We start from the raw sequence: 24380 nt of genomic DNA on the forward strand, positions 1-24380 counted from the left end.
CCTGCAAACTCCAGTTCCCTGCCATGATCCAAGGACGTACCTGGTAGGTTAAGTGGCCATTGTAAATCGTCCCGTGATCAGGTCAGGGCTAATCGGATTATGGGTTTGCTGGGGCAGATTGGCACAAAGGGCTGGAATGATCTACTCTGTGCTGTATTGCTAAATAAGCAAATATACAGAGAGATAAATGACTAGATAGATAGATAAATGGATAGATAGACATAATAAAAGTCTAGAAAACCAGATTCAACAACGGCTTCTTCTACAACAAATTAAACACGAAGCTATCAGATTTCTGAACTGCTCACGTCTTTCACATCCCCTTCCTGGAGATGCTGTTACATTCTCAGACCCCTTGTTTTTCATCTTCCTTCACTGTGACACACCAATCGTGTGTGTGTGTGTGTGTGTAAGTAAATATATATACTCACACACACACACACACATATATATATATATATATATATATATAATATTTATAATATTTTTAACAAAGCTCAAACACCAAACTGAGAAGAATGCATCCTGTTTAATTCATTGGCTCAACCTCCCCTCTGTTGGACCAAATCCCTGTTGAAGGGGTTCACATAATTACAAATACCTGGCCCTACTGCACACACTTGAGTGCATTTCTTCTTGCACTGTCTCAATTTGTGCTAGTACAATTTGCACTAATCTGTTGTTTCAGTGCTTTTCTCTGTTCTTATTTTTGTGTTTATTGTCATGTATACTGCCTACTCAGTTAGCTTTACACCAGAAAGGGATTACTGTGTTTCATACCGTTTATGACAATAAAAAAGGGAATCTGAAAATTAATCTGAAACTGCATCTGAATCTGAAACCAAATCTGGAACTGAATCAGGACCTGAATCTGAATCGGAATGTGAATGCTTCACTTGGCTGGGGAGTCCAGAGCCAGGGGTCCAGTCTCAGGGTAAGGGTAGGCTGCTTAGGAGTGAGATGAGGAAAAACTCCTTCACTCAGAGTGGTGAATCTGTAAAATTCTGTATCCCAGAAAAACTCCTTCATTCAGAGTGGTGAATCTGTAAAATTCTGTATCCCAGAAAAACTCCTTCACTCAGAGTGGTGAATCTGTAAAATTCTGTATCCCAGAAAAACTCCTTCACTCAGAGTGGTGAATCTGTAAAATTCTGTATCCCAGAAAAACTCCTTCACTCAGAGTGGTGAATCTGTAAAATTCTGTATCCCAGAAAAACTCCTTCACTCAGAGTGGTGAATCTGTAAAATTCTGTATCCCAGAAAAACTCCTTCATTCAGAGTGGTGAATCTGTAAAATTCTGTATCCCAGAAAAACTCCTTCACTCAGAGTGGTGAATCTGTAAAATTCTGTATCGCAGAAGTGCGTTCATTCAAAGTAGAGATTGATAAGAGTTCTGAAAGCAAAAGATATGAAGACAGTGTCAGAAAATGAAATGGAGATACAAGATAAGACAGATCTTGAGGGTTGATTGGGCAGTCTTCAAAGTTCAAAATTTAAGGCGACTTTATTATCTGATGCACCATCAATAACTTTCGGAGACGTGAGGCGAGATATATGCTTTTATTCGCTGGAAGAGAGCAGTCAGCGGCAAAAGATCCCCATACGACATCCTGGAGACTGAGGGAGGAGCAGTGCCTCCAATCACCTTTATACCGGGGTCTGTGAGAGGAGCCACAGGAGCAGTCAGCGGGGGGGGGGGGGAGGTGTGTCCAGACAGGTGTATGTAGTTCACCACATTATCAAATTATGTATATCGTATACAACCTTGAGATTCATTTTCTTTCAGGCACCCACAGGAGGATAAAAAAGTACAATAGAATCAATGAAAAATAACCTTACATAAGAAAGGCAGAGTCCCTAAATGTGTCTGCAGGCTGTGCAGCCAGACAGCACTGAGGCAAGTGAAGGCATCCATGCTGCACCAGGAACCTGGTGGGATGCGATCCTTGCACCTCCTCTCCAATGGTAATCGTGGTAGTGGGGGGGAGATGGGTCAAATGCAGGTAGACCGAATAGGCTCAGTTGGAGGGATCTCGGCTGGTACGGGGTCATGGGGCTGTACCCTGGTTTGTTTCCCACTCTCGGGCCTCCACGCTTTAATTGGCTTGATGTCTACCCCAGCGCCCTCTCTTCTGGCAGTGGCCTCACCTGCATCGGGGGGAGTCAAGTTCTTCTGATCCTTCAGGAGGTCATAAATACGCTAGTTCATTGGATGGTCCAAAAGTTTGTTTCTTAAAGGAAGATGGCAAGCTATGGATTGCAATGATCAAAGTTTAGAAGAAGCATGTCTAGTAAGATATCTCATTGTAGGGCTTGAAGGGCCTAATGGCCTGCTCTTGCTCCTAATTCTGCTGTTTTGAAGTAACTGTATCATGAATTGATTGGGATGTGTGTGAAGTAAATGCTCAGTTCTGAGCAAAGTAACTGAAAAAGAAAACACCAGGCTTGGAAACAAAGCAGTCCAGACCAGCCAGAACAAAACCAGGAATATGATGATTAAATTATGAGGGCTAGTTGCATCATCTCAGTTTATGTTTCCTTGAGTGGTCCAGGTTAAAATGTTTCCAGTGACTAAAATTACTTGTAAGGAGGGTTGGCTTGATGCCCTTTGTTTGAAGAACAAAACTCAAGAATTAGGATGGTGGGGGTGATGTTCTTTGTTCTGAGAACAAGGCTGTAGAATTAAGATGTTGGGGGTGATGTCCTTTGGAGAACAAGGCTCTAGAATTAAAATGATGGGGTGGTGTCCTTTGTTTGGAGAACAAGGCTCTAGAATTAAGATGGTGGGGGTGATATCCTTTGGTTGGAGAGGACCTGAAGAAGTCCCTGAAATAAACTGCAGCTCAGGACTGATGTCGTGTGGCTGAGGTGAATATCGATGAGAAAGAAATCTGTGACTTTTTTGGATATAAAGGCATTCGTTGTAAAGGGAAAAAAGTAAAAAGTTCTGGCTCACAAATTAGTCTTGAACAAATCAAACACAAGCTGAGTCTGAAGGAATGAGTGGCCTCCAATTGTTGTCATTTATTTTGTATGAAATAGAAGCTTAGAAGCACATTCGGCACGTTGGGCCTACTCCACTATTAAACAAGGTCAGAGACATTTTCCTGTACTATACCCATAATTCCTAGATTTCCTTAGTACAGAAATCTATCAATTTCTGTTTTGAATTAACTTGGTGACTGGGGTACAGCAGCAAAAACAACACTTTTTTATATAGACCAGGAAATAAGAGTGAGTCATCTAAAGGTAGAGAGTTGGTTATCAAGTCCTACAGGCTGTGGTGTACCTAAATGGAAGATGAGGAGGTGTCCCTCAGGCAGAACAGGAGATCACAGACTGCTCAGTCAGCGTGCAGCATGATGGAAAATTATAGCATCAGGCAGCTGGAAGCTCAGAATCACTTCTGTAGGTGGAAGGAATACAGGTGCTCCTCAAGCCAGTCATCCAATTTGTGCTGTGTTTCTCCAGTGTAAAGGAGACTGCATTGTGAACACTGAGTCAGTACACTGGATTGGAAGGCATGCGAGTGAATTGTGCAAGACGTGCAAGTGAATTTCTACTGCTTTGGCCCACAACGTTGTGCCAAAATTAAACGAGCAATTAAATGCCTAACAATCTGCCTACACAATATCCATATTTTTCTATTCTCTGCACAAGTGCTGATCTAAGAACCACTTAAATGGCTTTTATTATTTACCTTCTCCACAAGCACTAGGAGAGCCCTCTGGTCGCCCACTGCACTCTGTGTAAAAAAAAAAGCTTGCCCTGTACATCTCCTTCAAACTCAACCTCTCTCTTTTTAAAGGCCCTCTAGACATCTTGACCTTGGGGTGACCCAGACAGCTGTGGGAGTCTGTGGACTGTTGGTGGCCAGTCTATCCCCTGAGGTAAAACCAAGAAGGTCCAGATAGTCGCTGATGGACAAGGTGAAGCTAAGAGCAGGGTGAGAATTGATGGAAAAAGTGATGACGCTTTTGAGCTCTTCAAGAAAGTAGGAGGCAGCGCCACTGGAGACACTGATGTACCAGGAAAGGAATTGGGTGCTTTGCGGGGATTGGGCTCGAACAGATTTGAAACAAGTATTGTACCCAGACCAACATACCTTGGACCCATAGCTACAGCTTTGACCTGGAGAAGGTAAGTGGAACTGCAGGAGTTGTTCAACGCAAGGATGGGGATCAGCCAAGTGGAAGTGATCATTGGTGGAGAGGAGCTGGTAGGACCCAGGCATCGATGGTTTTGCATTTAGGGCAGTAAGAGGTGCTGAAGTGGAATGTCAGCCAAGGTCTGATTGAACGGTGGAGTCGGTGCAAGAGGTGAATCACCTTCTCTGGCTTCTGTTCCTAGGTTTCAGAATGTCACTAATATTTACAAACGTTCGGTCTCAACAACAGCTTTGTACACTGAGCAACCTGGGGTGGAATGGGGTGTTTTGGCAGGGGAGGACACCTGGGATTGAGACCTCGCTGTTACACTAGGAGAGAGCCTGCGGCATGCTGGCCTCATCAATCAGATGAGAGCCAACCGGCCGGGGATTCTGCTCCAAGAAGAAGCAAGTACCATGGACAATGATTGTGAGCAATTGACTCTCCTACTGGAGTCATTAACCTGTAAAGTATAGAAACAGGCCTTTCAGCCCATCCTGTCCTCCCTGACTTTCTCAACCATCTGCTCTGATCTCATTTCTCCTTCCATACTTTGTCTATTTAAGTTGAGTGTCCACAGTAGCAGAGTGGTTAGCATGGGGCTTGGGGCGTCGCCGTTCAATCTCAGTGTCCTCTGTAGGGAGTCTATACATCCTCCCCATAGAATGCATGGGTTTCCCCCGGGCGCTCCAGTTTCCTCCCATGGCCCAAGAAAGTACTGGTTAGGTTAATCGGTAATTGTGAATTATCTAGTGATTAGGTTAGGGTTAATTGAGTTTGTTGGGGTTGCTGGGTTTCCCCCGGGCACTCCAGTTTCCTCCCATGGCCCAAGAAAGTACTGGTTAGGTTAATCGGTAATTGTGAATTATCTAGTGATTAGGTTAGGGTTAATTGAGTTTGTTGGGGTTGCTGGGTTTCCCCCGGGCGCTCCAGTTTCCTCCCATGGCCCAAGAAAGTACTGGTTAGGTTAATCGGTAATTGTGAATTATCTAATGATTAGGTTAGGGTTAATTGAGTTTGTTGGGGTTGCTGGGCTGCCACTGCTCCAAGGGTCAGATGGGCTTACTCTTTTCTGTACCACTAAATAAATAAATACAGTAAACAAGTAACTAAACAAACAAACAAGTAAGTTTCTGTAAATGCCTCTTAAACATAGTAACTGTACCTGATTCCACCACATCCTCTGGCAGTGAGTTCCTGATAGCAACCACTCTGTGTGAAAACTTCCCCTCACATCCACTTTAAATCTCCTGCCTCTCCCCCTAGACCTGTGCCCTCTTTTTTTTTTGCTATCTCTAGCATGAGAAAATAAAATTCCAAGTATCCACTCTATCCCTGCCTCTTTTAATCTTATCCACCTCTATCAGGTCACCCCTCAACGTCAATCACTGCAGGAAGAACAAGCCCAACATAAACCATTTCTCCCAAGTCCGGGCAATATCCTGGTGAACCTCATCTGCACTTTCAGCAATGCCACCACTCCTTTTCTGTCATGCTGTGACCAGAACTGCACACAATACCAGTGTTTTATTGAAATCCAACATGACGTCCCAATTCTTATACACTGAGCCATGATCTATGAAAGCAGGCTTGCCATATGCCAATTTCACCATCCTATTGACCTGTTTTGGCATGTTCAGGGAATTATGCTCATCCACATTCTTTAGTGCCCAACTATTTACAAAGTTTCCCTCACTCATTTTTGTACCTGCTATGATGACGTCAACTACAGTCCAGTCTTAAATAGAGCATTTACGTTTTGTCTCAACACTGTCCTCTTTGCACTAATCAGCTTCAGCCTTATACAAGCCCACAGAAACATAGAAAACATAGAAAATAGGTGCAGGAGTAGGCCATTCGGCCCTTCGAGCCTGCACCGCCGTTCAGTATGATCACGGCTGATCATCCAACGTAGAACCCTGTACCTGCTTTCTCTCCGTACCCCCGATCCCTTTAGCCACAAGGGCCATATCTAGCTCCCTCTTAAATATAGCCAATGACCCGGCCTCAACTGTTTCCTGTGGCAGAGAATTCCACCAAATCCCATGGCAGTAAGACAATCGCAGTCGTGATTCAGAAAGATAAAATCACCCATTTCCATAAACTTCTTGCTGTTGCACCTTGCTGCGATGTAGTTATGTGTCTATGCCTCTAATTCCCGCTGAGTGTCAACAGGCTGTTAAGGTACAGCTTTGAAAACTTAAAGAAATAAACAAAATGAAAAACAAATGAAAACATATAATTAAATACAATAGATTTTATAAATGCAAACTACTTAGTGCTTGTTTGGGTCCGAGAGACATTGTTCTCAGCTGAAATGAAGGGAAATGCTGTTTTTGTGCCAGATCTACACAGGGGAGTTGTCTAGACTCTAATACTCTTCAGTTCGTTCAGCAAGCAGTTCAACATCAGAGAGTGTCTGAGAAAGGCTGCGGGGAGTCAGGACTCCAGAGTTCAGACAAGGGATTTCCCAAGTGTTATGACTATCAATAACCCAATGTTTGTATATCTATGGGGTCATTAGGGTTGGAAGAGCCGTTGAACTATATTCAACCATTGCCCATTGCCACATCCTCTTCACTAGGAGCAAACCCAAACAGAATTTCAAGTCGAAGCTACCAGACTGGACGATACCACCCATGAGCTGATCTTGGCCCACAAAGTTGCCAGCCATTTCGCAGAATGTGTGTTAGTTCTGCAGGTACAGCAGTCCATGGAGTCTGGTGAACTATGAAGGTGAAGGTAGGGTGAAAATTAGTTGCAGAAATGATGAGTGTAGGAAGCAGCATCAGTGCAGTTGGGGGGCAGGGCACAAAAATATTGAAGAAAAGACTGTATCATGTACCCCACAAAAGGCGGGTGTAGCTTGGGCTCTTGCAAATCCCCACAAACCTTTGATTTGGAGAAGGTGGGCGGAGTTGAAGAAGTTTTTAATTTGACAACAAGTTCAGTCAGATGAACAGGTGCATTGGTGAGGGGGAATTGGGTAGACCCTAACCCTAGAGGAAGAAGCAGAGAGACCTCAGACCCTCTAGATGTGGGATGGAGGTGTAGGTCACTATCAAGTTAACCAATTAATCTTCATAATCTGGTGAAGATGAATTGGTTAAGATCAGGTAACTGGAAATCTGAAATAGTGAATATCAGTGATATAAGTTGAAAGGACTAGACCAGTGGAGTCAAGCTGAGAAGATTTATGTGCAGTGGTCAAGTGTAGGCTCAAACAATTACTCCATTGGACATTCCTGCTTGTGAATCTTGGGCAGAAGGTAGAAGTGAGAAGGACTTGGACAGCACAAGGCTGAAAGCAGGAGAGGGGAGTTCACCTGAGGAAACAAGATGTGGGAGATAATGTCCTGAAATTCGATCGTGAATTGTGTTCAGAGCTGGCCATTGGTGTGGTGTCATCAGCACCGGCCGTTGAGGCGAATGGTCCCAAGTTTGAATCTGGCTGGCTCCTTGCACGCTTCCCTTCCGTGTTGGGTCAAGTGTCGAGCTAGCAACTCAGCCTTGCAAAAATCAGAGAAGTGCTATGGAAACGGCAAAAAAAGCCACCCAATGAACCTCGGCATGTAAATCGCGTTCAGAGGAAGGTATGAAGATGTGTCTGAAAGCTGCTGCTTGGCCTCTGCAAGATGAAGCTCAGATCATCAGACCACATCAGCATCACCCTTGTGTCGGGATTTGATAGCAATGACAAAGTTTGCTTTTAGTGCACAACATTCAACATATAGATTATAGCCAAGAAAGAGAAATTGTTTGTTGGAAGTTTGACTTTTCTACAGAGATTGGACAATATCATAATTTCTTTTCAGATATATAATTGCAAATACAAGACACTTTACATAAAAGGAAGTTGCACTTAATTGAATATTTGGATCATTATTTGGTAAAGCAGAAGCAAGGAAACAAGTGACTAAATATAATTTGGAGAAAAGATAAAGGGAGAAAACTGGAGGAAGTGTTAAAAATGAAAGTGAACAATTCCAACATTAAATGTGTTCTTTGCTCAGCAGATTATGATCGTCTCCAAGCAGCAGTTTGTGTGTGTGTGTGTGTGTGTGTGTGTATGTGTGTATGTGTGTGTCTATGTGTGTGTGTCTGTGTGTGTATATGTGTGTGTGTCTATGTGTGTATGTGTGTGTGTGTGTGTGTGTGTGTGTGTGTGTCTGTGTGTGTGTGTCTGTGTGTGTGTGTGTCTGTGTGTGTGTGTCTATGTGTGTGTGTGTGTGTGTGTGTGTGTCTGTGTGTGTGTGTGTGTGTGTCTGTGTGTGTGTGTGTCTGTGTGTGTGTGTCTATGTGTGTGTGTGTGTGTGTGTGTGTCTGTGTGTGTGTGTGTGTGTGTGTGTGTGTGTGTGTGTGTGTGTGTGTGTCTGTGTGTGTGTGTCTGTGTGTGTGCTCCATAGAGAGCGGGTTGTGGAACTGCAGTACACAGACGACTGTGCTCTTGTGGCCCATTCTCCGGAGGATCTTCAGACTGTCCTTGCTGTGGCGGTGAGAGCGTACAGCAGGATGGGGCTGACTGTCAATACCTCCAAGACAGAAGTGGTTTGCCAATGGAGTGTCAGTGTCCCACCCACCCTACCTGCCTTCACTGTTGGTGATGAAAAGCTGCTATTGGTGCCATCTTTCAAACATCTGGGGAGCATTCTCTCTGAGGATAGCGGCATTGACAATGACATCCAGAGCCGCATTAAACAGGCATCAGCTGCCTTTGGGAGACTTCGGCGTAGAGTCTTTCAGAACAGGAGCCTTCGTCCCTCCACAAAGGTCACCGTATACCAAGCGGTCTGTGTCACCACCCTCCTTTACGGCTGTGAAGCTTGGGTAACTTACAGCCGTCACATCGTCCTTGGAGCGCTTCCACATAAGCTGCCTCCAGCGCATCCTGGGAATTACCTGGCGGGACCGGAAGCCTCACACTGAAATACTTGTGAAGACCAACTGCAGAAGTATTGGGGCCATGATCACCCAGCGTCAGCTGCAGTGGCTGGGGCACGTGATAAGGATGCCCCCATGTCGGCTACCCCGCAGAGTGTTATACGGTCAGCTACATCATGGCCGACGCTCAGCTGGAGGGCTGAAGAAGCGCTATGAGGATCAGGTGAAGAACGCTTTAAGGAAGTGTAAGATCAGACCCGAGGACCTGGACGATGTTGCTGCCGACCGTAACACTCGGTGACAGCTGAGTAGGGACAGGGTTCGTATTCTGGAGATGGAGAGAACAACCAGAAGAAGCAGAAGAGAGCCAGGAGAAATGCAGCCATGGTTGCCATCACCACCACATGTACATGTCCCACCTGCAATAGAGCCTGTGGGTCCAGGATAGGACTGTATAGTCATCAAAGATCTCACCGTTAAAGGAGTGGACGTTGTCATCGGATTTCGATGGGCAACTGAAGAAGAAGTGTGAGTGTGTGTGTCTGCACTTGTGTGCTTGTGTGTCTTTAAATGTGTTTCTCTCTATAACGGTGTGAATAAATCTGCATGTGTGTGTGTGTGTGTGTGTGTGTGTGTGTGTGTGTGTGTGTGTGTGTGTGTGTGTGTGTGTATGTGTGTGTGTGTGTGTGTTTGTGTGTGTGTGTGTATGTACATGTGCGCACGCACACGTCTGCCTGTACAAATTTGTGATGTGTGCGTGCATTGTTGTATGTGTGTGAATGTGTGCACATCTGCATGTCTTTAGGTGCCTGAATGTGTGTGGTGGTTGGAGCGTGCATTTTGGCATGCGTGCAATGTGAATGCGTCTGTACAACGTTATTCTCTGCAATTGCCCTGGATCTGTCTGCCTCTCTCTGTACAGATCAGACAGCCGGTGATGCCCAGTCACCTCTCTGCATCCACAGTCCTGTATGAAGTGGAGTGGAAGCAACTCACACTCAGCTCCGATGGACTGTCAGGGAAGAATTCAAACAGCCAAGGCGCAATCCCCATCTGGAAATCTATATTCATCTTGTGCGGTGATACAACTCTGGACTGATGCCCATCTAATTTGCAATATTGGATTGAAATAGTTCTTATGATGTGACTCATTGAGGAGGTAACAGGCAGTCCTCCAGAGATAAGGCAGTGGCACTTATTGAAGAGAAGGTAGCTTAGGAAACGGCTGAGAACAATAATTATTTTCTAATGCTGTATGTAGTCAGTACAGAGTGAACCACAGAAAAAAGGTCAGAACTAATGTAATGGCCCCAGAACAAACAGGGTTTCAGGCAGTGATGCATTCCGAATATATGAGTGCTCCCAATTACCTTGCTATCAAGAGAACAGTCTTCTGGTTAGTATTACTTGTATTCTTAAGAGCATTATGCCTAATAATAAGGGAATAGAAATGAAAATTCATATTCTTTGGCTCATAGATGCAGTAACCCGCAGTAACATCAGAGAGACCTGTGATTAAAGGGATACAGTAAATGACATTCCCCTCTCTCCTTTCTCCAGCGTTGTTCCCCTTCTCATCCTTCTTGTCTGAGTTTTTCTTCTCTGGCATCTCCTCATAGTTGAGGACCAGAAGATATAGGAATAGAATTAGGCCAATCAACCCATCAAATCTGCTCTATCATTCAATCAGGGTTGTTTATAACACTTGTCTCCCACCTTCATCTGATAACACTTAACCTCCTTCTTAATCAAGGATTGATTGAGGACTCAATGCCTTAAATACTAGATGGACTGTGTCCACTCCAATCCCGGACGCATTAGTCTGAAAGGTTACAACAAAGAAAGCAGCGTCCATCATCAAGAAAGATCACCATCAAGGCCATGCTCTCCTCTTGCCAACACCACCACGTAGGGGGTACAGGAGCCTTAGGTCCCACGCCACCAGGTTCAGGAGTAGTCACTGCTCTAGAACCTTTCAGGCTCCAGAACCAGCAAGGAAAACTACACTCACCTCAACTCTGAACTGATTCCACAACCTACAGCTTCACTTTCAAGGACTCTACAACTCATGTTTTCAGTATTAGTTATTTATTTTTTATTTGCACAACTTGTCTTCTTTTTCACACTGGTTGTTTTCCAGTCCTTATTTATGTATAGTTTTTCATAAATTCTACTGTATTTATTTATCTTCCTGTGAATGTTTGTAAGAAAATGAATTCCAAAGCAGTATATGGTGCAACATACATACTTTGATAATAAAGTTCTTCAGAACATCTTGTAGAATGGAAAGATATTCTTTTCCCTGTTGTCAATCATTCCTGGTCCAGATTCCTTGTTCTGTAACCTTGTGGTTTCCTTCTTTGAACAGGCTGACCAATTGGAATCCAGCCTACAGTGGGAGAAACAAATAATTAATTCTGTCACAACGTCCTGCCGATGTTGTAAACCTGAAACCTGAGAAACATAACGTTGGAGAAGCTGCAGTGACTCTGGCCCATTCCTATGTGGGGTTTCTATGTTCTCCTCTTGGGGGCCCCTGGGTGCTCCAGATTTCTCCCACCTCCCAAAGGCATGTGGGCTGGAAGGTAATTTGACCGAGGTGTAAATGAATGGTAGGATCTCAGAGGGCTGATTGGAATTTCCGAAGAGTAAAAGAGGATTTTTGTACACAAGACAGCAAGAAAGTAGGAGCAGGAGTAGGTGACCTGGCTCTTCAACATGTACCACTATTCAACATAATCACAGCTAATCTACACGAGCCTCAACTCTTCTTCTGTGCCAGTTCCACATAGCCTATATTACCTGAATTTTCCAAATATTTATCCCTTCATCCTAAAATGCATCAAATAATGTGACTTCTACCACCCTCGAGGCAGAAGATTCTAAGGTTCACTGCCCCCTGTGAGAAGAGGGTGAAGGGAGTTAATGAACCATCCAATAGCAACCAAGAGACTACATCCTGGCTAATTTTATAGAGAAATAAATGTTACTTAAATCAAGCTTAAATGTAAACTACTGCTCCTTGGATTTGCTTTGTCCTTTAATATTTTACTTGGACCCTATATTCCTTTTCTATACATTTTTTCCATTTTATTTATTTTTGTCTTGCTTGTTTACTTCTACTGACCTCCACCTATCAATGACCATCTCTCTTACCCACCAACCAAGCAATAACCACATCTCCTGTCATTCAGCCTGGCATTGGCCATCGCTCCCATCCTCCAGCCTATCTTTGACCATCTACCCTATCCTCCAGCCCAGCATTGGCTACCTCTCCTCCTTTCCAGCCTATCACTGGCCATCTCACCTGTCCTCCCCGACTCTCCACTTGCTTGACAGCTGTTCAACTTTAGCATATCGTAGTTGTGAAGAAAACTCCTTGACTTGAAACTTTAAGTCTGTTTATCTCCACAGATGCTGCCTGGTTAGCTGAGTATTCCAATGCTTCTACTTCTATTTTGGACATTTGTAGGACTTTACTATGGGGCAGTGGAAGGAAGTGGCCACCAGTGTAGTAACCTTTTCTAAAATTTGCCATCCAGATGAATTAATCATCAAAGGGGAGGAGAGCAAGGAGAAATGAAACTTAATCCAGTGCATCAATGCAGATAAACTCTTTCTATGGCATCTTCCAGCTTCATTAGTTTGTGCCAGGGGCTACTGACTGGATCTCCTGTGCAATTCAGAAAAAACAGCGGGTTGAATTAACTAAGTAAAATACACATTAGTGGAGCAATGGAGTGTGAAGCAACCAGAGCTCCAACTAATGAGCGCATTAACTCTATCAAACCCCAGCTAGTCCAAGCCTCTCTCCAAAGCTCAGAGCACTGCTGTTGTCTGCTGAATGCTTGCTCCAAGTGAAGAGGTATTGTGTGTAAGCCCAGTAGAGAGGTTCCTGTTCTATAGGAGCTGAGCTGCAGCAAACAGATGAACAGAACTCTGCCCTTGCAGATAGACAAGCGGATTCCATGACACAATATTACAACATTACAGGGTTCGTGGCATGATGAATGGCTCACTGGCCATCATATACGGTACTGTGAAAAAGTCTTGGGCACCCGAGCTATATATATGAGCCTAAGACTTCTGCACTCTTCAAGAGGACCACAACCTCATCATGATTTAGAGGCTTGTGTACCTCAATGACCCAGAGAGCTATGTTGGCTGGACTCAGAGCTCCATGCTTTGGCTCTTGGTGGGGTCACTCTTGCAAAGCATCCGGGCCCGATGGGTACCTTTTAAAACCTGGAGGGGGTGATCAAAAGCATATTCACTCTTTCATTGCTACAGTCAGAAGTTCCCACCTGCCTCAAAAGGGCAACAATTATACCAGCACCCAAAGTCGGTATAGTTTCCTTCAGGGAAAATGCTGCCTGATGAACCCGTTGGAATTCTTGGAGGAGATTACAAGTAGGATAGATAAAGGGGATGCAGTGGATGTTGTATATTTGGATCTTCAGAAGGCCCTTGACAAGGTGCCACACATGAGGCTGCTTACCAAGTTAAGAGCCCATGGTATTACAGGAAAGTTACTAACATGGTTAGAGCATCGGCTGATTGGTAGGAGGCAGCGAGTGGGAATAAAAGGATCCTTTTCTGGTTGGCTGCCAGTGACTAGTGGTGCCCCGCAGCGGTCGGTGTAGGGACCACTTCTTTTTATGCTGTATCTAAATGATTTGGATGATGGAATAGATGGTTTTGTTGCCACATTTGCAGATGATATGAAGATTGGTGGAGGGGCAGGTAGTGTTGAGGAAACAGGTAGGATGCAGAAGGGCTTAGACAGATTCGAAGAATGGGCAAGAAAGTGGCAAATGAAATACAATGTTGGAAAATACATGGTCATGCACTTTGATAGTAGAAATAAATGTGTGGACTATTGTCTAAATGGGAAGAAAAACCAGGAGTCCAAGATGCAGAGGGACTTGGAAGTCCTTGTGCAGAGTACCCTGAAGGTTAACTTGCAGGTTGAGTCGGTGGTGAGGAAGGCAAATGCCATGTTAACATTCATTTCAAGAGGTCTAGAATACAAGGGCAAGGATGTGATGTTGAGGCTTTATAAAGGCAGTGGTGAGGCCTCACCTTGAGTATTGTGAGCAGTTTTGGGTCCCTCATCTTACAAAAGATGTGCTGGTATTAGAGAGGGTCCAGAGGAGGTTCACAAGGATGATTCCAGGAATGAAAGGGTTATCATACGAGGAACATTTGATGACTCTGGGTCTGTACTCCCTGGAATGCAGAAGGATGAGGGGGGATCTCATTGAAAGCTTTTGAATGTTGAAAGGCCTAGGCAGTAGATGTGGGAAGGAAGTTTCCCATGGTGGGAGAGTCTAGGACAAGGCAGAACAACCTCAGATAGGGAGGCGCCCTTTCAAAACAGAGAGGCGGAGGAATTTCTTTAGCTGGAGGCCAGGTCGTTGGGTGTATGTAAGGCAGAGATTGATAGGTTCTTGATTGGACATGGCATCAAAGGTTACGGGGAAAAGACTGGGAACTGGGGTTGAGAAGGAGGAAAAAAAAAGGATCAGCCATGATTGAATGGCAGAGCAGACTTGATGGGCCAGAAGGCCTAATTCTGCTCCTCTGTCTTATGGTTTTATGGTCTAAGAGCAGAGTGAGCTGCCCTCACTAGTATTGTCCAGTGGCACTCACATCTACAGTGCTTTGAGAAGCTTCTTATGACTGGAATTAACCCTCATTTCAGCAAGGACATGGACCCATTGCAATTTGCCTATCGCCACAATAGGTCTACTGTGGTGGCCTTGAATGACCTGGACCTATCTCAGGATGCTGTTTATTGACTAGAGCGCAGCGTTTAATGCAATCATCCCTGTCATTCTGATCAAAACGCTTCAGAATGTGGGCCTTCGTAACTCCCTCTGTAACTGGATCCTCGATTTCCTAACCAGAAGATCAAAATTTGTACGGAACGGAAATAACATCTCCACCTTACTGACAATCATCACCAGCACACCTCAGGGATATATGTTTAGACCACTACTCTACTTTCCCTACCCACAACACATGCCAGTGATAATAAACCTGAATCTGATATGCCGGTGGTATTAAACCTGATTCAGATTCTGAAGCCAGCTCTCATGCAATATTTGTTGAGGAGCACTGAGAAGATCCATGAGTGCATTACCGTGAAGCACTTGCCCTTGGTAACTTAGAGTTCCATGAGGGAAAGAACTACCAATTAGGTCAACCCTGTGGACTTCAGACAAAGTCCCCTCCACCATCCACCTGCAGACCCTACTCCTAAGGCCAAGGTCTTGCCTACCAGTCTGGTTCCTCATGACCGTCATGAGTTTGGGATGTGGGAGAAAACTGATACACCCAGGAGGAAACCCATGAGATGACTCAGAGCACATATGAACCCCAAATAGGATAAAACCTGGCTCACTGGAGCTCAGAGACAATAGCTCAACAGGCTGTTTCAAAAGTCCTTAAAAGATTAAATGCACTGAACAACATTTTTTTCTGAAAGTGCTGCTTCCTCAGAAATCTTTTTGTTTATGATAGACCATGTGAAACTGAACCCAAATATAATTTCAGTCTAATTGTATCATGTCAGAATTTAGAAAAATAAGAAATTAACTTTTATTGAATATAATGTGTTTAATTGCATAAGAGTGCAATAGTTCAACTCAAATGTTTTGTTGATGATTTTCATTTGTACTTGGAATTTGTACTTAAGAGTCCAACAATAATTAGCCAGCGTTGATGGATTCCCAGTTGCCCTGATACCATTTCTCCATGACCTCAGTATCCTGTTGAAACCTTTCACCACACTCGTCAGTGACAGGGAAGATTTGCAGGGAAAAAGGTCTAAATGAGAATGCAGAAAATGAATCTTTAGCGGCATGTTGAACTTCATTGTCTTGTATGCTTGAAACAGGTTGTCAACCAGCCGCATGTAGTTTGGTGCTCTGTAGTTGTCAAAGAAAATTCAGCAACATTCTTGACTGCCTTCCATGTGATTTTCTCCTGTCCCACTAGAAGTTCTTTGAATTATCTGTCATTGATGACCAGTTTGATTTGTGGAGCATCTAATATGCTTTCCTTAGTCTTGATATCAGTTATTCTGACTTGAATTATGAATTGAAACGGTTAATATAGGTAGTTTCAAAAACAAATGGTGCACGTTAGGAAAATTCCATGGTGATTTTTATGATCAGCAGCCCAAAATCTGTAAGATAAAACAAAAAGTACTCAGAAAGCAAAATCCTTGTTCTGTGATACGAAAGATTAACACACCAAAATGCTGGTTAGGTAGCATCTGTGGAAAGGAATAAAGCACCAATGCTTTGGGCCGAGGTCATTCATCAAGGTCCTCCATCATAATGACAGCAATCTTATGTTTCAGTTGAAAGCTTAGCTTTATTTGTCACCTGTACATCAACGCATACAGTGAAATGCATTATATGCATTAATTCAAATCAGCGAGGATCATGCTGGGCAGCTTCTAAGTGTTGCCATACTCCCAGCCCCAACTTAGTATGGCCCCAGCTTACTAGCCCTAACCTGTACACCTTTTGTAATGTAGGAGAGAAACCAGAGTACCTAGAGGAAACCCACATGGTCACGGGGAGAGCGTGCAATCTCTTAACAGACAGTGATGGGAATTAAACCCTGACCTAACAGCCCACATCATTAAACTAAGCTCTACACTACCATGCCGCCCCGCTACGATGCTGTGGTATTGACCATCATCTTTCTTGAGTGGTGATCAGTCAGGGCAACTTCAATAGTTCACCACTACCATTCCAGTTTAGGCAATAGTAGCCCAAACAAAGGATGTGGGCCATTATACAGGGGTATGTATGTTGATGGGAGAGGGAAAGGAAAGTGGGGCAACTGGATTCAGTGGGTAATAACTCAGGACCCAGGAACAACCAAGAGACATGAATCTAATTCCTTAACAATGGTTGTTAATTAAATTCAATTAATAATCTGGCAGTAAACACACAACAGTCATAAATAATGATGAACTCAAATTAACCAAGGCATTGTAAAAACTAACAGGTTCATTCAAGTCTCTCAAAGTTGGAAACCTGCCATACTATCGAGTGGGCTCTATATGCGTGCTTGCTTGCTTTCTATCTATCTATCTAGCTATTTATTTGTTTGTTGAGCTATTTATTTATCTATCCATTTATTTATTCAGAGATAGAGTGTGGCATAGACCAGCAAGCCCACAACCCCGATTAACCCTATCCCAGTTATGGAACAACGTACAATAACCAATTAACCTGTCTGGTACATCTTTGGACTGTGGGTGGAAACCGGACCGGCCAGGGCAAACCCACACATTCCACAGAGAGGACGTACTGTGACTCCTTACAGAGAGACACCGGAATTGAACTCCGAACTACAGACTTCCCCAAGCCATAATAGCATCTTACTAACTGCTACACTACCTGTGTGTGCTTGCCTGAGTGTAATGTGAGTGTTTGTGTGTGACCCCCGATCTGTTGATGTAGTTGATGCTGAAATGACCCCGCAAGACCTTCACTGAAACGTCAATTAGGGATAGGCAATAAATGCTGGCATTTTTATTGGCATCCAAATGGTCAGAAATGAGAAGGTGAAATAATAAATCTGTTACACAAACACAAGAAAATCTGCAGATCTGGAAATCCAAAGGAACAGGACTGAAGAAGGTTCTTCACCCGAAACGTTGACTGTTTACTCTTTTCTGTAGGCGTGCCTGGCCTGCTGAGTTCCTCCAGCATTTTGTGTGCATTGCTAATGAATTGTTAAATTGGTTTATTATTGTCACACGTACTGATGTACAGTGAAAAGCTTTGTTTTGCATGCCATCCATACAGATTATACATACAGTCCATACAGATCATCACCAGAATGAGAAATAGACTATCACTAACATATCATAAACACAAAAAAATCTGCAGATGTTGGAAATCCAAAGAAACACACACAAAAGGCTGGAGGAACTCAGCAGGCCAGGCAGCATCTATGGAAACGAGTAGAGTTGACATTTTGCACCAAGGCCCTGGCTAGCTGGAAGGTTGTTGGTGAAGCTTGGTGTGTGGGAAAGGGCTGGAGAGGAAAGAATTTGATAGGATCACTAACACATGACATGGGGTTTGTTCTTTAGGAGAATCAGTGCAAAGACAAAAAGAAACTATAAATTATAAATCATTTGTCCATAATTCTTTGAAAGCATCACAGGTAGATAGGGTCATAAAGAAAGCTTTTGGCACATTGCCCTTCATATATCAGTGTATTAAGTACAGAAGATGGCAAGGTGTTGAAGTTATATACAACATTGGTGAGGACTCATCAAGGGTATTGTCTGCAGTTTTGGTCACCTACCTACAGGAAGGATGTAAATAAGGTTGAAAGAGCACAGAGAAAATTTACAAGAACGTTAGTTGAGGCATTGAGTTCAAATGTCAAGAGGTTGTGTTGTAACTTTATAGAACTCTATTTAGGCCGCATCTGGAATATTGCATACAGTTCTGGTCGTCCCGCTATAGGACTGACGTTGAGGCTTTGGATAGGGTGCAGAAGAGGTTTACCGGGATGTTGCCTGGTTTAGGACTCCTGTGCTATCACGAGAGGCTGGAAAACATTGGAGTGGCAGAGTTTGAGGAGGGATCGGACAGAGCTTTACAAGAGCATCCGAAGCATAGATAGAGTAGACAGGGAGCATCTTTTTTCCCAGGGTTGAAATGTCTAATACCAGAGGGCATGCATTGAAGGTGAAAGGGGATAGGATCAAGGGGGATGTAAAGGGTAAGTTTTTTACTCAGAGAGTGGTGGATGCCTGGTATGGTGGTAGAGGCAAAAACATTAGAGGCTTTTAGGAGATGTTTAGATTGGCACATGGATGTGAGGAAGATGGAGGAATATGGACATGGTGTAGGTAAGAGGGTTTAGTGTTTGGGTGTTATTTTTTATTTACTTTCTAGCCGGTTTAGCACAACATTGTGGGCCGAGAGGCCTGTTCCTGTGCAGTACTGTTCTATGTTACATGTTCTATATGTGTTACTGCGCTGACTGTGTTTGTGTGTAACAGGGACTGTGTCCAATTACAGACTGCATGTGTAACAGAGACCGTGTTCCAGGACTGGTTGTGTGTGTAACACAGAACAGGAGGAACTGCCGAGCAGGCCAGCTACTGCCTGTGGACACAGAAAAACCGAGTTAATATTACAGCTGATAACCTCCAGCAGAACTGGTCAGTTCGAATAGAGAAGGTGAAATTATATCGTATGCAGTGCTACATCCAGAATGTTGTAATGTGCCCGAGTGGAAGATGAGGTGATGAGCCTCAAGCTTACTTTGGAACTTTCTGGAGTAGTATCGGCCGGAATGGGAATAGGATGTGGAATTAAGGTCCGGGCATTCCCCTGGACTGAACACAGCTGCTCCACTTTGCCAGCACCAGAGGTAGTATACTGTATTGGAAGAAGTGCTTCACTTGGAAGGACTGTTTCATCCCTGGATGGTGGGAAAGAGAAAGGAAAGGGACCAGTGAGTTCGCTGTGTGCACTAACATCTGAATGTCCCAGCACTGACTGACGTATAAGTGGAGTGACTGTCCTAGCACAGGATTGAGGGTACACTAATTAATCAACAGGGCTACTAACTCCAGGTAAAATGGGCTGTTTTTAAACCTCAATAAGGATTTGTACAGTTCTGTCCTTTGTTCACAGTGACTAGCTCTGAACTAAACTTCTATTGATTTTGATCTGTTTCATGACAAGTATTTACTAACAGGAAATTGCAGATTATCAAAATGCATAATTGATGTGCACTGGTAACAGAATGTCACTTGTAACTGGAGTCTCAGGTGCTTAAATCTTTACAGAAAGTAATATTTAGAAAATAATCAAGCTATTAATGTCAGCTTCTTTTGGACAAGTTTTTCCTCCTTCGGCCGTCTCTTGGGATTGAGAATATCTTGTTCCCTCTCCACTTCCATGGGATCGGAGGTGATTTATGTGGTCAATGTGGAGGGGGGGGGGGGGCGTGGACTCTGCTAGAGATAGAGCAGGGAGTGCCAGGTTGGGGGAATGATGTGTGAAGTGGACTGCTCCTGCTATCATTGATCCGGTTAATACGGTTACCTGGATCAGCAAATTTGCGGATGCCACCAAGATTGGGGGTGTAGTGAACAGCAAGGAAGGCGACCATGGCTTGCAGTGGAATCTGGACCAGTGGAAAAAAATGGGCTGAAAAATGCCAGATGGAATTTAATGGGAGGTGTTGAACTTTGGAAGGACCAACCAAGGTAGGTAACACAGTGAACGGTCGGGCATTGAGAAGGGTAGTAGAACAAAGAGATCAGAGAATAGAGGCTCATAATTCATTGAAAATGGCTTCACAGGTAGATAGCATCATAAAGAAAGCTTTTGGCACATTGGCCTTCATAAATCAATGTATTGAGTACGGGAGATGGAATGTTATGCTGAAGTTATAGAAGACATTGGTGATGCATGATTTGGAGTATTGTATGCAGTACTACCTATGGAAAGATGTAAATAAGGTTGAAAAAGAAGAGAGAACAATTACAAAGATTTTGCTGGGTCTGGAGGATCTGAGGTATAAAGAAGGATTGAAAGGGTTGGGACTGTATTCCTTGGAACATAGAAGATAAGGAGGAGATTTGATAGAGGTTTACAATATTATAAACAGTATAGATAGGGTAAGTGCAAGCAGTCTTTTTCCACTGAGGTTGGGTGGGACTACAACCACAGGTTATAGATTAATGATGAAAGATGAAAAGTTTAAGGGAATCTTGAGGGGAAACTTCTTCACTCAGAGGGGCGTGAGAATGTGGAATGAGATGCCAAAGCAAGAGGCGCATGTGAGCTCGATTTCAACTTTGGATAGGTACATGGATGGTAGGGGTATGGAAGGCTACGGTCCTGGTGCGGGTCAATGGGAGTCGGCAGTTAAATTGTTCAGCATGGACTAGCTGGGCTAAAGGGCCTATTTCTGTGCTGTACTTTTCTATGACTCTATATCAGGCATTGGTGTGCTCCTGACGCATTGACATGAGGTGCTCAACACCTCCTCCAATGGTCCTTCTCCGCTGTGAGAAAAGGCCAGAGAGCCACAGCAATAACTGGGGTCATACTCCCCTTCATGGAGGCTTTGAGAGCAACCTACAGTATTTTTTTGTGACATCTGCAAAAGATGACTCTTGCATGTTGAGCGTGGGATCCAGTAAGGTTCAGTGAATGAGTCAATAATGGCTTATAGTTCAGCTTCCAAAATTGTCACAAACACGTAAGTGTGATGGCATGCATGGATAGTCGTGAAGTTGCGGATAGTGAGAAAAGTTGTCAAATGGCACAACTATATATAGATCGGATTGAAATTTGGGAAAGTCTGTCTGAGATATCAAATCACAGGGTTATGGACTAGTTTTTGATGGACTTCAGATCAAGCTCTCTTTTTGGGCTTTTGTTATTGCTTGCTTGGTATTGTGAGGTGGGGGGGTCAATGCTTATGCTGGTACAAGTGGGGGAGAGGGAAGGTCTATGCTTCTGCTCTGCTTGTGGGTGGGAGTGGTGGGGGGGCTTTGGGGTTCTGATGTTACTGTCATTCATTCTTGGGGTTAATGTTTCGTGGATGTCTGTGACGTGAAAGAATTTCAGGTCATGTACTGTATGCATTCTCTGCTATTAAGTTGAACCTTTTGAGCCATGGCTAACTGAGTTCAATCCGAACCAGTGTAAGATGACCTCCAAGAGGACTTGTCATTGATCTTGGAGGCTTGCATGTCTCAACGACCCGAACAGGAACGTTGGCCAGATGCCGTGCTTTATGCTTTGGCCCATGCCAAACAGGTCAATGGGTAGAGGCCAGGCTAAGAGTGGTCCACCAGTTCTCCAGCTTCGGGGATTCAGCTCAGGGTAGAAACAGAAACAGCAATGATGATTCTTTCTATGTTTGAGTGCGACAGTATCTCCGACCAGGGCTTCCACGACTGACATTGGTGAAAACCGTGAGGAAGTTACTGACAAGATGAAGGAAACCCTGAACACGGCCAGAGATGGGTGACCTTCTTCGCTGCCCTAAATGTCAGCAGCATAATGGGCAGAGAGTACAGCAAGTAAGCAACTGTAAGGTAATGCATTTTTGAATGTCAAATTCAAGACAAAAATGTACAGTGAATAGCAGGCACTCAAGAGCACTGATGTACAGACATGTCTTGGGCTGTAAGACCATAGTTCCCTGAAGTAGCCACATCAGACTGGATTGTGAAGGGGGCATATGGCATGCTTGCATTCATCAGTGGGGGTACTGAGTATGACAGCTTGCATGTTGTATCGCAGCTGCATATAACTCTGGCTTGGCAACAACTTGGAGAACTGAGCACACTTCTGGTCACCACAGTGTGGAAAGGCTTTGGAGAGGGTGCAGAAGAGATTCACTGGGATGCTGCCTGGACTGGTGTGTATCATCTATAAAGAGCGATGGACACATTTGAATTGTTTTCTCTAAAGGCTGAGGGATGACTTGTTCTAAAATGATGAGGAGAAGGGTCTTTTTCCACAGAGTGAAAATGTCAAATTTTTGAGGACTTAGATTTAAGACGAGAACAGAAACGCTTATTCCCAAGGTATTTTACATCGCGTGTGGGAGGTAGAGCATGCTACAAGGGAATGTGGTGAATGCAGATGCTATAGTAACATTTTAAAGGCATTTTGGACAGACACATAGATAGGGACCAGAGACAGATGGACCATGTGCAGGCAGTTGGAATGAGTACAGTCTAACATCATGGTTGGCGCAGACATTGTGGGCAGAATGGCCGGTTCCTCTTCTGTACTGCTCTATGTTCTATGTCCCTTTTCCTCTGTCTGCTTGGTAATCACATGCTTCAAGGTGTCCATTCCAGGGCTCTGACGTGGATGTGTGAATGATTGGCCCAGTGGATCTGACTGGCTAACTTTGGGATTTTTGCACAGGAGGTAATATTGACTTTGGTTTGCTTAAACATCTGGTGGATTTGGAGAATTTCATGGAGGCAGCTTTGAAGGTATCTCTCCAGTACTTTGAGGTGCCCACTGTACCTAATTTCAGAGACATAGATGTTTACAGGAATCACTGCTATCTAGCAGACCTAAAATCTAAGCCTGGTTTGAGGCCTTGATCTGCAAACAATTTTTGCAACTGTTGACTGAAGTCCGAGCTGATGAATTGATGATTATTATTATTGATATATTATTATATCTGAACATTGACTTCTCTAACTTCTGTTAATGCCCCTCCTCCCCTTCTTACCCCATCCCTGACAAATTAAGTTGTTTGCCTGTTCATCTCCCTCTGGTGCTCTCCCCCCACTTTCTTTCTCCTGAGGCCTCCCATCCCATGATCCTTTCCCTTCTCCAGCTCTGTATCACTTTCACCAATCACCTTTCCAGCTCTTAACTTCATCCCACCCCCTCCGGTCTTCTCCTATCATTTCGCATTTCCCCCTCCCCCCACTACTTTCAAATCTCTTACTATCTTTCCTTTCGGTTAGTCCTGACGAAGGGTCTCGGCCCGAAATGTCGATAGATGCTGCCTGGCCTGCTGCATTCCACCAGCATTTTGTGCGTGTCGTCTGAATTTCCAGCATCTGCAGATTTCCTCGTGTTTGCTTATTATATTGGATTTCATTTTCAGTGTTTACCTTTTTGCTGAGAAGCGGTTCCCAATTAATTGGGGGGTGGTCCGTCTTTGGCAGAGTGCCACCAAGAACATTTCGGAATCCGAGTTACTTGACGTGGGATGTGGATTGTAGATTTGGACTCGAATTCAGTTCTTATGTTGTATTCTACTCCCATAGTTTTGTTGCTACTATTGGGCGATTTTTGAATCGGGCGACCTTCAGAGAGGGAACGCTGAGCTGAACTGCGCTGAACTGTGCTGAAATGCATCTTTTACATTTTATATTCTGGGTTTCCGCTCATCTTTTTTGTTGCCCTTTGTGCGATTTCTTTTGCAAGTGGGATAAGGAGGAAGGGTTTAATGTTTTTTCTTTGGACGGGTTGGTTCCATGGTTCTTCTTTGTTTCATGACGGTGGTGAAGAAGAATTTCAGGGCTGTATGCTGCATACATCCTTTGACAGTAAGTATACTTTGAATCTTGAGCTTTGAACTACAATTTCAAAGCCTCTGGCTATGATCAATACCCCTCATCATCTTATACACCTTAGGCCAGGGTTAAATAGTTTCTGGGCAGTACGGCTCAGTGGGCAGAAGGGCCTGTTCTGCAGAACACACACTCAGTGATTCAGGAACAGCTTCTTCCCCTCTCCCATCTGATTCCTAAATGGACATTGAACCCATGAACACTATCTCACGTTTTTAAAAAATAC

Source organism: Hypanus sabinus, chromosome 16 (genome assembly GCF_030144855.1).
Source record: "Hypanus sabinus isolate sHypSab1 chromosome 16, sHypSab1.hap1, whole genome shotgun sequence".
NCBI lineage: Eukaryota > Metazoa > Chordata > Chondrichthyes > Myliobatiformes > Dasyatidae > Hypanus > Hypanus sabinus.